General features: G+C 46.8%; 1 long non-coding RNA gene across 1 annotated transcript; it reads right to left on the bottom strand.

Moving 5' to 3' along the window:
* Window positions 1-6,807: 6,807 nt before the first annotated feature.
* LOC139839140 (uncharacterized) lies at window positions 6,808-8,229 on the bottom strand. The gene is made up of 3 exons (XR_011756832.1): window positions 7,340-8,229; window positions 7,026-7,259; window positions 6,808-6,901 (listed from the first exon to the last, which is right to left on the bottom strand). It is a non-coding gene; the product is annotated as an uncharacterized lncRNA (long non-coding RNA).
* Window positions 8,230-16,407: the final 8,178 nt, after the last annotated feature.

Raw genomic sequence — 16,407 nt, 5'->3', positions numbered from 1 at the left:
CGAGGAAATGCCGAACGGACCGTGCCAGATGCACTTCTTCCTCGACAAAGAACGGGAAAAGACAAATGTGGCACTGCAGAAAGACTGTCGAAATTTTCAGGCAATGTTCGGATACGCGAGAAAATGCTCACGCTCGAGCAGCACGAGAGAAACCCTCGGGAGCCTAGGAGCGAGGTTCATCTCCCGCCACCTCCCGCGATTACAGAGGACAATCGACACCAGCTAAGAATAGCGGCAGCACCTGCACCACCACCCTATGTTGATCCTAATTCCAACGGAGCAGTGTTGATGATTCAGAAGGGAAGGCCGTCCAATAGAGCTCAAAAAGTAATCTCACGACAGGTGTTTATGGCAGAGAAAATGCCTCCACCAACAGTTGAGTACCTTAATTGGTCAGGACAAGATATCGGCTTCACAATAGCGAGATCATCCGCAGCAAGTTCCTCGACCAGGGCGATCGGCACTTATTCTGCCAGCGGTTATCGCGAGGATTTGATGTCTCTCGAGTGTTCATAGACGGCGGCGGCAGCTTGAACCTCATGTATGCAGATACATTGAGGAAGATGAACATATCCTTAGCAAACTTGAAACCAACGAGACACAAGGTTCCACGGCATTACACCGGAAGAAACCAAGTTATCCATTGGGAAAAATCAATCTCGATGTTCAATTTGGGACCCGAGAAAATTATAGAATCGAGAAGCTCGAATTTGAAGTCGTGGATTTTCCATCACAATACCACGCTCTGTTGGGACGACCAGCATATGCTAGATTTATGGCAGTACCACACTATACATACCTGTTGTGGAGGTTGCCCGGACCAAGAGGACCAATCACGGTCAAGGGAAGCTTTGCCTTAGCCGATAAGTGCGACAAGGATTTTCACGGGTTGGCGTAAACTTTCGGGATGCAAGCCGAGTACTTGGCGTCAAAAAGCATGACTGATTACGACGTCTTGCCCGCGACATTTGGAAGGCCAAATAAAGAATCAACTTTCAACACAGAGAAAAATTCTAAGGAGGTGCAGATTCACCCGACAGATCCAAAAAAGACGACATCTATCGCAAACGATATGGATATCGCATAGGAAAGCGCGCTCGTCAAGTTCCTCCGTGAGAACTGGAAAATCTTTGCATGGTGTCCAGCCGACATGCCGGGAGTACCCAGGGAACTTGCCGAGCACCACCTAAATTTGGATCCAACAATGAAACCAATCGAGACAACCTTTGCGGCGTTTTTCGGAACCAAACCGCAAAGCCATGCTTTCAGAAATAAATCGACTCGAAGAAGCTGGTTTTATCAGAGAAATATCTACAGAAGCCACATGGGTAGCTAACCCAGTGATGGTGCCGAAGAAAAACACGACAGTCCTTCGCATGTGCGTCGACTTTACGTGTCTCAATAAACATTGTCCTAAGGATCACTTTCCCTCCCAAGGATCGATCAAATTATCGACTCCACGGCAGGTTGCGAACGTCTTTCCTTCTTGGATGCATACTCGGTTATAACCAGATCAGATTAAAAGAAGATGATGAAGCCAAGATAGCGTTTATTACACCTTACGGCGTGTTTTGCTACAAAACAATGCCCTTTGGTCTAAAAAATGCGGGAGCAACATATCGAGAGGATGATGCGAAGTGTTTAGCAACACGAGATCGGGAAAAACGTGGAAGTCTACATCGATGATGTCGTCATAACATCAAAAAAGGGGACAACATTGATCGAAGATCTCAAAGAAACTTTTGACAACCTCGACAAATTCTGCCTCAAACCGAACCCGACGAAGTGTTCTTTTGGCGTCCAGCGGGAGAACTTCTGGGGTTTCTAGTTTCGGCAAGAGGGATTGAAGCAAATCCCGACAAAATACAAGCCATAGTAACAATGAGAAAGCCAACAAAGTTGAAAGAAATACAGCAGCTAATCGGGCGAGTCGCAGCTTTGAGCAAGGTTCGTCGCCAAAGTTAGGAGAAAAAGCGTTACCATTTTATGCGCTGATAAAACAAGGAGATAAATTCCGGTGGAACGAAGAGGCCATGAGCTTTCGAGGATCTGAAGCGAAAAATCTCGACACCACCAATCCTGGTGGCTCCAAAGGAAAAGGAACCTCTCCTGCTGTATATTGCAGCCACGCCCCAAGTGGTTAGCACAGTATTAGTTGTCGAAAGAGAGGAAGAAGGGAAAATCCATGGAGTGCAGCAAGTATACTTCGTGAGCGAAGTCTTGTCACCTTGAAAACAAAGGTCCCCTCAGGTCGAACAGCTAGCAGATGGTGTGTTCACGACTGGACGTAAATTGCGCCACGATGTTTCGGCACCCCGGATGATAGTGGTCCCTGAAGCTCGCTTGTCAAATATCTTGAATAACCCGAGAAAGCTACGGGTCGTGTCTCCCTTTGGGGAATAGAACTTTCCTCGGGACATCACGTATGAAAAAGAAAAGCAATAAAGTCGCAAATACTGCCAGACTTCATCGCGAGAATGGATGGAGTTGCAAAATACAGGACCACCAGATTTATCGAGAACTTGGACCATGAACTTTGATGGGTCCAAGAGACTAGAAGGAGCTGGCGCAGAGTAGTACTCATATCACCTGAAGGCGACAAATTGAAGTACATCCTCCGGATGACGTTCCTTAACGCATCTAACAATGAAGCAGAATATGAGGCTCTCATACACGGGATGAAGATGGCGAAAGCCTGCGGAGCAACTCGATTAAAAATCTTTGGCGACTCACAGTTGGTGGCTCAGCAAGTTATGAACCAATGTGATGCAATCAATGATAGCATGATGGCATACAAGGAGGTGTACAACGAGCTTGAAAAGTTATTCGATGGATGCGAAGTAAATCATATTAGCAAGGTTGAGCAACGACGAAGCCGACGTTCTTGCAAACATCGGGTCACAAATGCCTTCCAATCCCGCCAGGTGTATTCTGGGGAAGAGATAACAGAGAGATCCACTAAGCCAACAAAGTCAAAAAAGAAGGAGAAGAAACCTTGGGGGCTGCCAAGGAAAAGCAAGAGGACGAAGAAGAGGATCAGGACTTGGTCATGGTGATACAGATACCGTGGATGCAGCCGTACATATCATACATCATGAGGAAAGAAATACCCGATGATCCAGTTGAAGCAAGGCGAGTAATTCGACGCTCCAAAGCTTTTACGGTGGTCAAGGGAGAATTGTATAAGCGAAGTATTTCAGGCGTTTTGCAGAGGTGCGTTACACCCGAAGAAGGAAGAATAATCGTGAATTATGTTCACGAAGGAATATTTGGCCACCACGAAAGTAGTCGAGCTATCGCAGAAAAGTTTTTTCGGGCAGGATTCTACTGGTTGAATGCATTCTAGTACTGCAAGGACATTGTAAGAACTTGCGACGCTTGTCTAAGTTTCGCCGCAAAACCTCACTCTCCAGCAGACGAGTTAGCACCAATACCATTGTCTTGGCCCCTTGCTCAATGGGGACTTGATCTGGTGGGTAAGTTACACAAATCCTGGCCAGGAGGAAAGGATTACATGCTAGTAGGCAGTCGATAAGTTTACAAAGTGGATAGAAGCGAAGCCGATAAATTCACCGAGATGGAGCATCCCGCGATAAAAAATTCGTAAAAGGCCTCGTCTTCAGATTTGGAGTGCCCCACAAAGCATCGTCACGGACAACGGCAGCAACTTCACATCCCATGAATTCAAAGATTATTGCGAAGAGGTGGGTATTAAGCTGAACTTTGCGTCGATTGCACATCCTCAAACCAATGGGCAAGTCGAGAAAGCCAATGGCATCATCTGCAATGGTATCAAGAAGCGCTTATTAGGACCACTTTGGAAAAAGCTCGACATACATGGCCGTAAGAACTACCAAGCGTGTTGTGGAGCATCCGAACAACACCAAACACAGCAACGCAGGAAACTCCGTTTTTCCCCTGGTTCATGGAGCAGAAGCGGTACTACCAATCGAGATAGAGCACAACTCTCCACGTGTCGCTGAATATGATGAAGAAACGTCGAGAAGAGTGCTAGAAGACGACGTCGGACGCACTTGATGAAGCTCGAGATGAAGTATTATCTCGGGTAACCAAATATCAACAGGATTTGAAGAATTACCACAGTCGACGTTTGCGGCCAAGATCTTTTCAGGTGGGAGACCTAGTTCTTCGGCTCACGCAAAAAAGTCATGAAAAACTCGAGTCACCATGGCTTGGCCCTTACATTATCACGGAAGTAATTGGAGGAGGAGCATACAGAATAAAGGACAAGAAGACAGGGGTGGAGGAGCCAAACCCCTGGAACGTGGCGCAACTTAGGCGTTTTTACGCCTAGAGTCAAAATATAGTCTTTGTAAAGCTTCAATGTCTTGAAACGCCCGCGAGTTTTCAGACGCACTCTTTTCCTTTTTCGGGGCACCGAGTGGGGCCGGAGAAGGTTTTTAATGAGGCGGGCTCGCGGTGCTGCAATATAATAAAGATAGTGACAATATAACTTTTCTTCTTTATCGACATGACCAAAGTCTTCGCTCAGGCAATTTCAATATAGTTCATCAACAAAAGGAAAAACTTGCCTTGGTATTCAAATACCTCGTGAGTCAACAAAAATACAAAATAGTACTCAATAAAAAGCTTGGGGGCTCATATTCGCCTTAAATATATAAATGCCTTGGTTCAAAACCTCGCAAGTATACAAATATAGTAAAGAGTCACCGAAACACTCGGGGGCTAAACAAACAGAGAAATATAATGATTGCTTTACAATATAGTCGTGGATTACAAAGAAAAAATATCTACAAGAAGAAACTAACTAGTCTTGATTCAATATGTCATCAAGAGTAACCCTGTTTTCCTCAGGAGCAGCACCAAGAAAATCGGCATAATGGCCATCGGCAAAAAAGTCGGCATCCATCCGAAGTAGGTCCTCAATCATTTCTTCGGCTATAGGCGTAACCTTCGTGTTAATCCTGTCAACACCAACTCTCCGACGTTTTACTTTTTGGTGAACCTTCTCGACAACCTGGGTAAGGTCAAGCTTCGAGTGGCGATTTGGAGCATGATAAGAGCAAATCGCGCCAGCTACTAGTTGAGCTTTGACAAAATCATGGATACTGCGAGCATCCTTGAACCTTTCCATCAATTCAGGAAGAGTTTTTGGTTGGACGTTCGAGGAAACATGGAGTTGTAAACCATGGACAAGGTCTTGGTACAAGTCGAGGAAATCACGAGTTTGAGAGGCGCGATCTTGAAATCTGACAATTTGGCGGGTCCTTTCCGGGGTAGCCCAAAACAAAGAACCATGGTCCAAGGAGAGATTAACAAGGAGGGTTGTCCTAGCATTCACCCTCTCTTCCTCGGCAGCAGCATCAGTAAAGGCACCTATCAAAACAAAAAAAACGGAAACCTTCAAAGAAACAATAGTATGCAGATAAAGGATATCAGCAGATGAAACAGGCATACCCGACATATCTGCACTGGCTTCATTCATTAATTCGAGCATGAAATTTTCTCGAATAGTCGCCTTTTCAGCCTCGGAAGCAGCAATTTCCTTAGCAGCTACAGCCTCGCGAGCTTGTTGAAGAGCAATTCTTTCGGCTTCAGATGACTTACGAGATTGCTCCATCATCACAAGTGTTTGCTTCTTCGCATACTGAAGTTGTTGCCGAAGTTCATCCAGTTCTTGCGACAAGGTATCGTCGACAGGAGCGGTATCACCAAAAGCTTTCCTCGCGCGGGAAGAAGAAGGCGAAACATTGGAAGGAGCAGAAGATGGAGTATAGTTATCAAATATCAACTGAAAAATAAACAAGACAACATCAAATAACAAGCAAAGATAGAAGTCTTCATTAATCTCTTGGAATAATTACAAGGGCATTACAGTGGAGTTAAGAAAGTACGTGTCGCCAAATGACTACTTTGGCGACAGAAGCAAAAGAAACAGAAGAAAAACAGAGGCATGCAACTAGACCTCCGGCCTCGAGGAGCTAGGAGTTGAAGCCGGCTTGATCCCCGTATACGCCAAGATCTTCTTCGTGTTGGGCTTGGCCGCCTTGATCAGCGACCTCCATCTTGACTGCTCTATCTCGATCGGTGTCGCCAACCTTCATCCAATCAAGCGTCTGTTGGCTGTCAACAACCAGGGCAACAGATACTCTCGACAAGAACCTTCATATTCTCCGACGCATCTTCAATCCCAGGTCTTCCGAAGCATTAAACATCTTGGCGAGGTTAAGGAAAGTTGCGGGTTCTTCTTTCTTCGGGAAGAAATAAGGGAACAACGCCGACAATCCGGCATTCGCATTTGCCACGCCTACACGAAATTCGCGCCCCTGCAACTCCGAGAAGAAAGTGCGTCAAGGAGAGGATCGTTGACAGGATTATCCAGATCAAAATCCTGGTTTGTTTGGGCTGCCACACGAGACAAGACATCAGTCAACAACCAAGAAACAGAAGTGCGGTAAAATAAAAGGGATTGATAATATTACTCAGAGTACGTCGACTTTGCGACTTCAAACGCTTGAGGATTCCTTCGTCACGAGAAGCTTGTGCAGCTTTGTGCTCATCCAAGGCAGCTGTCGCATCCTCAAGTTTCTTCTGCAGTTCCTCGACACCAGCAGCTTTCGCCTTAGCTTCATCAGCTTCGACCTTGGCTTTGCTAGCAGCGAGTTCGGCTTTCTTGCGAGCCGCCTCACTTTGCTCAAGTTTTTGAGCCAGTGCGTCGGCGCGTTCGTTAGCCTCTGCAAGTTTCTCTGTCGAGATATGGAAAAAAGAGAGAAGAAAGATCAAAAAATCGCGGCAAGTAACAGGAGTGACAAATTAAGGAAAAACGACAAGTATGAAAGTCGTTACCTTCGGCTCTATTAGCATATTCACGGTACCCAATAAATTGGGAACCGATGCGGAGAAGATCCTTGATCATAGGCTGTTCAACGTGAACACAGTAAGAGAAACATCGGCATAAAAAAAAAAAAAAAAAAAAAAAAAATAATAAAAAAAAAAGATGTGAAGAAACAAAATAAAGAAAATATAGATGTCGACAAACTTACATCATCTAGGAGCGGGGGCGACGAACTGCCCAACTGAGGGGCAGGATCAACAATCTTTTCAACCCGTGCCCTTTTTGGTGAAGGGGCACGGGGGCTCGAAGGAGTAGATGTATCAACATTTTGTTGAGGAGGCGACGATTCCTCCCCTTCAACTGGTTTTTTTCCGAAATAACTAAAGTATGTGACGTGCTCGTTCGAGCAGCCACATCTAAAGTTGGTGTTTCTTCATCATCACTGTGACAAAATAGCGGCAGCATAAAAGCAAGGCAAGATAAAATTCTTCAAATAAAAAAGGAAAAGAGCAAGGAACCTACGAGCTGATGATACTCTCGATGTATGGATCATAAGCTGCTTTTCGAGGTGCAGGAGCAGTTTCTTCGGGTTTCGAGGTCCCGGAATCTTCGGCATTGCTCCTTTTCCTTTTGCTCTTCGGAGAAACAGCAGGAGGAGGAGATTGCGCTGATGTTGTATCTTCAGAGGCAGCATCCTTCTCAGTAGATACCGCAGATTTTCGAGAATCTGCGGGTTCATTCACAAAAGAGGGGGTCTCCTGGTTGACATCATCGACAACGGCTCTTTCTTCGACCTCTCCATCCTCAGGAAGAGGAGGAAGGGAAGCCATAGTAGGATGATTCTACAAGGAAATAGTGACAAAAGAGAATAAGTGAGATACCACTGCAATAAGATACGAGGAACAGTTCAGAACAAGATAGAACTTCGAGAAGAGAAAATACCTCGGGAAGAGGATTGGAAGCACTGTATGGTTCCACTCGACAGGAGGAGGGAATAGGATCCTTCTTGCCTAATCGAGAAATTCTTCGAACCAATTTTTCCAAGTCCTTTACAGAAAGATCACTGGAGATTCTGTTGGCGTCATTTTCACCAGAATACGTCCAAAGGGGATTTTTGCGAGCCTGAAGAGGCTGCACTCTAATCCTAAGGAAGTAGGCAGTAATTTGAACACCAGATAGCTCTTTGCCTCGAGTGTTTTGAAGATGACGGATACGAGCCATGAGCGCCTCTGTCGCCTTTTTCTCTTCTTCAGAAGCTTCGGCATCCCAGGAACGGCGACGCTGAATCCTGGCACTTCCGTCAAAAGGAACTATGTTGTGCTCCACAGAATTGGCGCTTTCTTCGTGGATGTAGAGCCACTTTTTGCGCCATCCTTGGACAGAATCAGGAAACTTGACGTCGAAATAATCGACATCAGTCAGAACCCAGATAACAACGCCACCTATGTTATAAGTGACGTTGTGGGAGCCACGTACGGCGGAGGCGAGAAAATGCGCTTCCACGAGCCCAATTGGGAGGGATTCCGAGGAAGCATTCGCAAAGTGTGATAAAAATAGAAATGTGAAGGATGGAATTGGGAGTCAACCGGTGCGCTTGAATCCCATAAACGAAAAGAAGGCCGCGGAGGAAATCATGGATTGGGGTTGAAAGGCCGCGGATCAGGTGATCAACAAAACTAACCCGATACTCCATTGGAGGCTTGGGGTAGCTTTCTTCGCTAGGAAAGCGGATGGCGTCCTCCTTCGTCATGAGGCCGAGCCTCTTCAGCGTGTTAATGTCTTGATTGGAGATTTTGGATCTCTCCCACTCAAGATCCTCGGCGGCCATCTTGGATTCCGGCGTGCTGTGGCGAGTCAGACGCGTGCGCGGTGGCATCAACGGCAGTGGGCAGAGCAATGTATGTGCGAACGGAAGATTGGAGAGAGTTGGGCGCAGGAAGTTTTGCGAAGAGGAATGCAGTAAGCGGCGCAAGCAAGGGGATGAACGGAGGTTGAAGAAGGGTTTATATTAGAATCTTGTGAATCTGTGTGCCGTTGGATGAAGAAATCGTGTGGTGAGAATGGATCTTCTAGACACAAGGGCAAAACAGTATTTTTATTGAGATAGGCGTTACCGTACGTGCGCCAGGAAAAGCGGAGGACGTGTGTCCCCCACTTGCACGACGTGTCAACATGGTCGAAGCAATGGACCCACAGGGCAGAGAACTCACGACTATTCGAGAAGGATGAAGTAAATTTGATTAAGGGAAGTATGTCGACAAGAAAAATAAAAGAAAAGTGACGACAGAAAGAATTATTCAATACTTCGGGAGCCTTTGATCAAATACAAGTTTTTGCCCAAATGCTCGGGGCTACTTCGAGAAAAAGTAAATTTTCGAGTATGACAAATATAGAAATTGCGGGAGCCTACAACCAAGCACAAGTCCTTGGCTGTAGCCTCGGGAGCTACTCCCATCGGAGCTGTTCGCGCACCCGAGAGATAAAAAAAAAGAAAAAAAAAAAAAAAAAAAAAAAGAGAGAAGAATAAAGAGATCAAATTGGGAAGAAATTAAAAAAAAGCGACAAGGTGGACAAAAATGTTGAGCCAACAACCAATCACAAGTTCTTGGTTGTAGCCTCAGAACTACTCCCATCGGGAACGCTGTTCGCGTGCCCGATGAAATTAACAAAAATAGAAAAACAAGAGAGTATATTTCGAGTTATAATTAACTCTACATATACTCCCATCGGGAGAACAATATAAGTCATATATGACTCGATAAAATGTGCCATTCCAACAGCCGGAAAAGCACTCGACAATATATTCTCAGAACGCCGAAGTTGCGATCAATTTCTGAATGCCGCAAAATTTGCGAAGGTAAGACCCCAGATCCGTTCTGCTGGGCGTGGCATCGCCAAAGACTGCGCTCTGCTACTTTTATCCGTATCAACAGATACGAAGAAAAATCCTAACGGACGCGTTAGGTACCCGATAAATTTGACTGGGACTCGACAGAATGGTAAGACCTTAAGCGGCACCTGTCGACGTTTACACCAGTATCCCGAGATCATGTCCGGGGACGTGATTTTGAAGTAGGTTTTTGCGGATTGCCACTAGAGCAGTTAACTAGTACACGATCCGTCAGATGAACTAGCCCCAATTACCAGTATCCCTGTACAATATAGAATTTTATGTGAAGAAATATAAAAGGTTAAAGCTTTCGAGTAAAAATAAACAATGGAGATTTTCCCTGACTCTACGATTCAAGCAAAATCTCGGGGGCTACTGACATAGGCATCCCAAATGGGCCTGCCGAAGATGGTACCCGGGGTTTACTGGAAGCCCAATACCCGAAGAATAAGAAGATTCGGGAGCCCAAGATTTACTAAGGAAAGATAGAGTTGTAATAGGAAGTGTTGTTTGTGATCTGGCGGGATGAGTTAGAAACCGTCCCGGACTATGTAAACTTGTATAGCACGAATCCCTCGGCTCCACCTCATATATAAGGGGGAGTCGAGGGACAAAGAATCAATCGAATCATTGTCTGCAAACCCTAGTTTTCATAGTCGTCGAGTACTTTTCGGCTGAAACCTTCGAGATCTACTTGCCCTCTACTTCTAACTAAACCCTAGCCTACAATCCATAGGCATTGACAAGTCAATACCTTGTCAGGTATTGAAGCAACACAAAGGAAGATTAAGTTTCAGCGGTTGCTTTCAACTTGTAACATGTATATCTCATGGATATTGTCAACATAAAGTAATATAATAAGTGCAATATGCAAGTATGTAAGAATCAATGCACAGTTCACACAAGTGTTTGCTTCTTGAGATAGAAGGAAATGGGTAAACTGACTCAACATAAAAGTAGAAGAAAGGCCCTTCGCAGAGGGAAGCATTGATTGCTATATTTGTGCTAGAGCTTTGATTTTGAAAACAAGAAACAATTTTGTCAACGGTAGTAATAAAGCATATGCATTATGTAAATTATATCCTACAAGTTGCAAGCCTCATGCATAGTATAACAATAGTGCCCGCACCTTGTCCTAATTAGCTCGGATTACCTGGATTGTCATCGTAATACATATGTTTTAACCAAGTATCACAAAGGGGTACCTCTATGCCGCCTGTACAAAGGTCTAAGGAGAAAGCTCGCATTGGATTTCTCGCTTTTGATTATTCTCAACTTAGACATCCATACCGGGACAACATAGACAACAGATAATGGACTCCTCTTTAATGCATAAGCATTCAACAACAAATAATATTCTCATAAGAGATTGAGGATAGTTGTCCAAAACTGAAACTTCCACCATGGATCATGGCTTTAGTTAGCGGCCCAATGTTCTTCTCTAACTGTTATCACCAGATTTTAACCAAATCAGAGGTGGGCCGTGATTGAGATGGGCTTAACAAATATACGTAGAAAATATTCATGAATCGGCCTTGTATAAAGAGTTTGGGCTAAATTGCCCGTGTATCTGTAAATATAGTAGGATACGTGTCGGTTAGGATTAAAAGGTAGAGTTTAGCTCATACACGGTTGGGATTATTCCCACCTTAGAAAGTCTACGGACTATAAATATGTATCTAGGGTTATTGAGAAAGAAGACGATCACGTTCACAACAAAACCAATCTAGGCGCATCGCCACCCCTTGTTTCGAGGGTTTCTTCTGGGTAAGCGCTATGCTGCCTAGATCGCGTCTTGCGATCTAGGCAGAATCTTGTTTATCTGTTGTTCATGTGTTGCTCGTACTGAAGCCTTTTTGATGGCGAGCAACACCGTTATCATGGATATGTTAGGGTTAGCATCGGTACCTTCTCGATGTATTTGATTAGTCAAGCTACTCCTGGATATCTAGCCACCCTTGTACCGGTCTTAGGTGCAAGGGTGGCACCCTGCTTAGTCATTGTTTAGTAGATTCGATCCGTTACGATTGCTCCTTGTTCTTCAAGGATTAGTTTAATATCTACATAGTTAGGCCTTATAAATGGGTTGAAGGATCCAGTAGCACGTAGGGTGTAGTTTGCTAGTCCTAGAGAGGATGTTCTGGGAATCAACTCTACGTTGGTTTTTAGGCCTTGTCTAGAGCTGGTTTATTATCACCTTTCGTGTCTGCCAGGCTCAATCACGTGTAGGATGTTCCGGTTATGTGGTGAAAACCCTAGATCGTTGTAGATCGTTTTAACTTAATATTGATCAAGCAGGACCACCATGTTATCGTAGATCTCATACGAATCATGGGTGGATCGGCTCCTTGAGCCGATTCACGGGACAACCTGAGAGCCGATCGAGGCTCGTAATTAATGTTTACGTGTATGCCATGCAGGAAACTAGTCGAAGCAATCCATCACCTTCCTGACCAGGTATAGGTCAGGTGGCACGCCCTTGCACCAGCATCGGACGTGCGTGCCGGAGCTTTGCGGGCCGTCGTCCGAGGGACAAGGGCCCTCCAGCAGTCCTGGGAGCCTCCCGGCTCTTCGTGTTGCCCGTCGCTACTCGTCGGTGGGTTTTGGTGGTCAACACATTCTGGCACGCCCGGTGGGACCTTCTTCTACAACAACTGCATCAACATCCACATCGGAGATGGCGGAAGATCCAGTCACGTACGAAGACCTGTCCGAGGAGTACAAGAAGAAGTACGACGAGATCAAATCTCTCTTCGAAACCGACCTCATCGGCTCTTTCCAGAGGACCCGCTCACACGGCATCAGGTGGAAAGGGTTCTCAGCTGAAGGCGCTCTCGATGGAGTGGATCTGTCTACTCCTTCAGAAGAACGCACCAGGTCTCTACGTCAGGAGGTTAATCACATGGTAGCGCACTTGCTACACCGCCATTCTGAGAGCCTGGTGAACGCTTTAGAGCGTGTCGCGCTGCGCGTGGTCCAGGAGATCATGAAGCATCAGTACTCTCCGTCAGGACCTGCCCTAGGGACTCACCAAGGAGAGAAACAATTCCAGACCCGACCACCGCTGCCGTTCACGCTAGCAGCACCAGAAGTGCCGAGTTCACCGGCATACGTCGTCTACAAGATCGGTGGCGATCCTAGTGATTACCAGTTCTTGTATGAACTGCCTAAGGAGATCCCGCACGGATACATGTGCACATATGTGCCAGACTGCAATAACTGGGCGCGCACGAACCAGGTTGCAACAGTAGGGATTTCTGGAACAGCAGGAGGGGTTTCTGGATCGGATCCCGAGAAGCAGGCGTGGCTAGCTAAGTACGCCACTCCAACGAATCATCAAAGCTCAACTCCTGCAGCTAGCACCGTGGATCAGATCAGTGCAATCTTGAGGGACCGATTCGGCATGGTGCCGAAGAGGAGGGCAATCAGCTACTCCAAGGCCGTACCCCAACAAGTATGATTTGATCCCACTACCACCCAAATATCGGCTCCCTGAATTCTCCAAATTTAGTGGATCGGAAGGCTCTAGTTCGGTTGAGCATGTGAGCCGATATTTGGCGCAGTTGGGCATGATCTCAGCATCAGACCCATTACGTGTGAGGTTTTTCACGCAATCTCTCACAGGATCGGCTTTCGGGTGGTACACCTCGCTGCCACCAGATTCAATCCGGACTTGGAAGCAGATGGAAGAACAGTTCCACATGCAATATCACTCAGAAGATTCCGAGGCTGGCATTGCCGATCTAGCACAAATACGACAGAAGCGCGGAGAAACGGTATCTGAGTACATTCAACGCTTCAGGGCCGTCAGGAACCGATGTTATTCGGCTCGTATGAATGAAAAAGAGGCAGTCGATCTGGCAGTGGTGGGTCTTGCATCGCCGATCAAGGATATGGCTTCCCAAGCAGAGTACACTTCACTGGCGCATATGGTTCAGAAACTATCATTATATGAACAGCGCCACCCAGAGTTGTACCAGGACAAGTTCAAGCGCGCGGTAGTCCTGGTTGAGACAGAAGGAGATGAAGACTCTGCGGGAGATCAGGAGGTAGCCGTGGCTGAATGGACTCGGGGGCCAAACCCCGTGTCCTGCAAATGGGTTAAACCACAAGGTCCTGCAAAAGGGTTTGACTTTGACGTAAGCAAAGCTGAGCAGATTTTCGACCTCTTACTCAAAGAGAAGCAGCTGAAGTTACCCGAAGGCCATAAAATTCCCACGGTGCAAGAGTTGAACGGAAGGCCATACTGCAAGTGGCACAACACGTTCACCCATACCACCAGCGACTGCAGGGTGTGGCGTCAGCAGATCCAAATGGCGATAGAACAAGGCCGTCTAATCTTCAGCCAGTACGCCATGAAAGTTGACACACACCCCTTCCCTGCCGTTAACATGGTCGAGTGCACTTATCCTGGGAGGTGCCAGCCAGGTTTCTCGTTCAGCATCAACATGGTAGGACCTGTGTACCACCCTGGTAAGGACAAAGGCGAGAGCAGCCGCTCTCGTGACAAAGAAAAAGAGGGGGCCGTTCCACGTGACCGGCCCCAACGTAATGACAAGCGCTACATCACAGAGGAGCAAGTGAGGAACGTGCGATACCAGCGACCTCTCTCCGAGCACCTCCTCAACAAATATGAGCGTCAGTACGACCAGCGCCGGCGATACGACAGCGACGACGAGAAAGATCGTCGGTCTAGCGTGGATCACAGGAAATATCGTCGGTACGATCGAGACGACGAAAGATATGAGCGCCGCGTCAAGGAAAAGTCAAGAGAGCAAGATGACGTGGACAGACACTGGGATTGTCCTTTCTTCAAGCATTGCTGGGATTCAGGGATGAGCCGATTGCCTACAATCGGCAACTGCCCAGAGTGTAGACAAAAAAAGAGGGACGCAGGAGACGTGTCACTGTTCAAGCGTCTAAGGCCTCTCCCATCTCGGAGCAAGCAAGCTGAGTCCTCTCGGGTGGAAGATCTCGAGGAGTTAGAAGATGACGATGAAGAAGAAGATAGATACCACCGGCCAAGGTGGTGCCCTGATGGACTCAGCCATTCTCAAAAGCATAGGGTTCAGCGACTACGTAGCGTAGAGGAAGCCGAGAGACGATACCTACACGCGTTAAGGAAGGCGCGGCCTGATTTGGCCGCGAAAATTCAGCAAACTCTGGATGAGGAGGGTCGTCCACAGAAGAAAGAGTGGCGCCCCAAACAAAAGAAAGCCGATGATACGACATCGGCTAGCACGAACATGGTGTTCATTCTTCCATCGGAATTTTGTGCTCCAGGAATAGAAGAGGCACCTATAGCTCAGCTCGACTGCGGCCCGGCCAGTGATCTTTGAGAAACCACGAGAAAGGAGCTACAGGCATCTGAAAGCCCTATACTTGAGAGGTTATATCAACGGGCAGCCTGTCAACAAGATGCTGGTCGACACGGGAGCGGCAGTCAATATAATGCCATACTCCATGCTACGTCGCTTGGGACGCCCTAGCGCAGACCTGATCAAAACCAACGTCACTCTGAACGACTTCAACGGCCAAGCATCGGAAACACAAGGCGTTCTGAACGTGGATTTAACTGTAGGCCGAAAGACCGTCCCTACGTCATTCTTCATCATCGACAGCAAAAGCACTTACGCTGTCCTGCTAGGGAGAGATTGGATCCACGCTAACTGCTGCATTCCATCCACGATGCACCAATGCTTGATACAGTGGGACGGAGATGAAGTTGAGGTCGTCCATGCAGATGATTCAGCCGAAATCTCAACGGCTGGCATGAACATTTGGGAAGCGGGAGGCCAAGAGCCACTCTCCGGAATCAGTTTGGACGGCTGTGAGTGCATCGAAGTGACAAAAAACGGGGTGAGGCTTGTCTTATCCACCGGCCTGACAGTATAACAAGAATAAAGGCAACGGACATACGTGGCAAGGCCGATCCCTGCGATCGGCCCCAAAAAATAAAAAGTGGTGATCTCATCTCAAGCATGTCACGTAGTCACAGTAAAGCACGAACAAGATGTAAACCTTTCTTGAGCAATGCAATGAAAATGGGGGCCGATTCCAGCAATCGGCCCATACTATCCTCGCCATACATTTTGCCTGTGTTTAACATCGATCTGGCAGGCGACGGAAAGCTAGGGTATGGGTTTACATCGGCTGATGAGCTAGAAGAGGTTGACATTGGTCCTGGGGATAAGCCACGACCAACTTTTATCAGCAAAAAGCTAGATCCACATCTCAGGAGCCAGATGATAGCTCTGTTAAAAGAATACCCAGATTGCTTTGCATGAGATTACACAGAGATGCATGGGTTAGACAGGAGCATCATTGAACATCGGCTCCCTCTCAAGAAAGGATTTCGGCCGTTGCAGCAACGTGCACGTCAGATGAAGGCCGATATCCTAGAAGAAGTCAAGAAGGAGGTCGAGAAAATGTTGATCGCCGGGTTCATCAGGCCGTGCAGGTACGCTGAATGGATTTCTAATGTAGTGCCTGTACAGAAAAAGGATGGCCGATGGAGCGTTGCCATAGATTTTCGCGATCTCAATAGAGCCACTCCAAAGGATGAATATCCCATGCCGGTAGCAGAGACATTGGTCAATGCAGCTGCTGGTCATAAGGTCTTAAGTTTCATGGATGGCAACGCCGGCTACAATCAGATTTTCATGGCTCCAGAAGATATACACAAGACTGCATTCAGAGT

The sequence above is a fragment of the Lolium perenne genome, chromosome 4 (genome assembly GCF_019359855.2).
Source record: "Lolium perenne isolate Kyuss_39 chromosome 4, Kyuss_2.0, whole genome shotgun sequence".
Classification (NCBI taxonomy): Eukaryota; Viridiplantae; Streptophyta; class Magnoliopsida; order Poales; family Poaceae; genus Lolium; species Lolium perenne.
The sequence above is the reverse complement of the archived record's forward strand: the minus strand, read 5'-3'. Positions and strand labels throughout refer to the sequence as shown.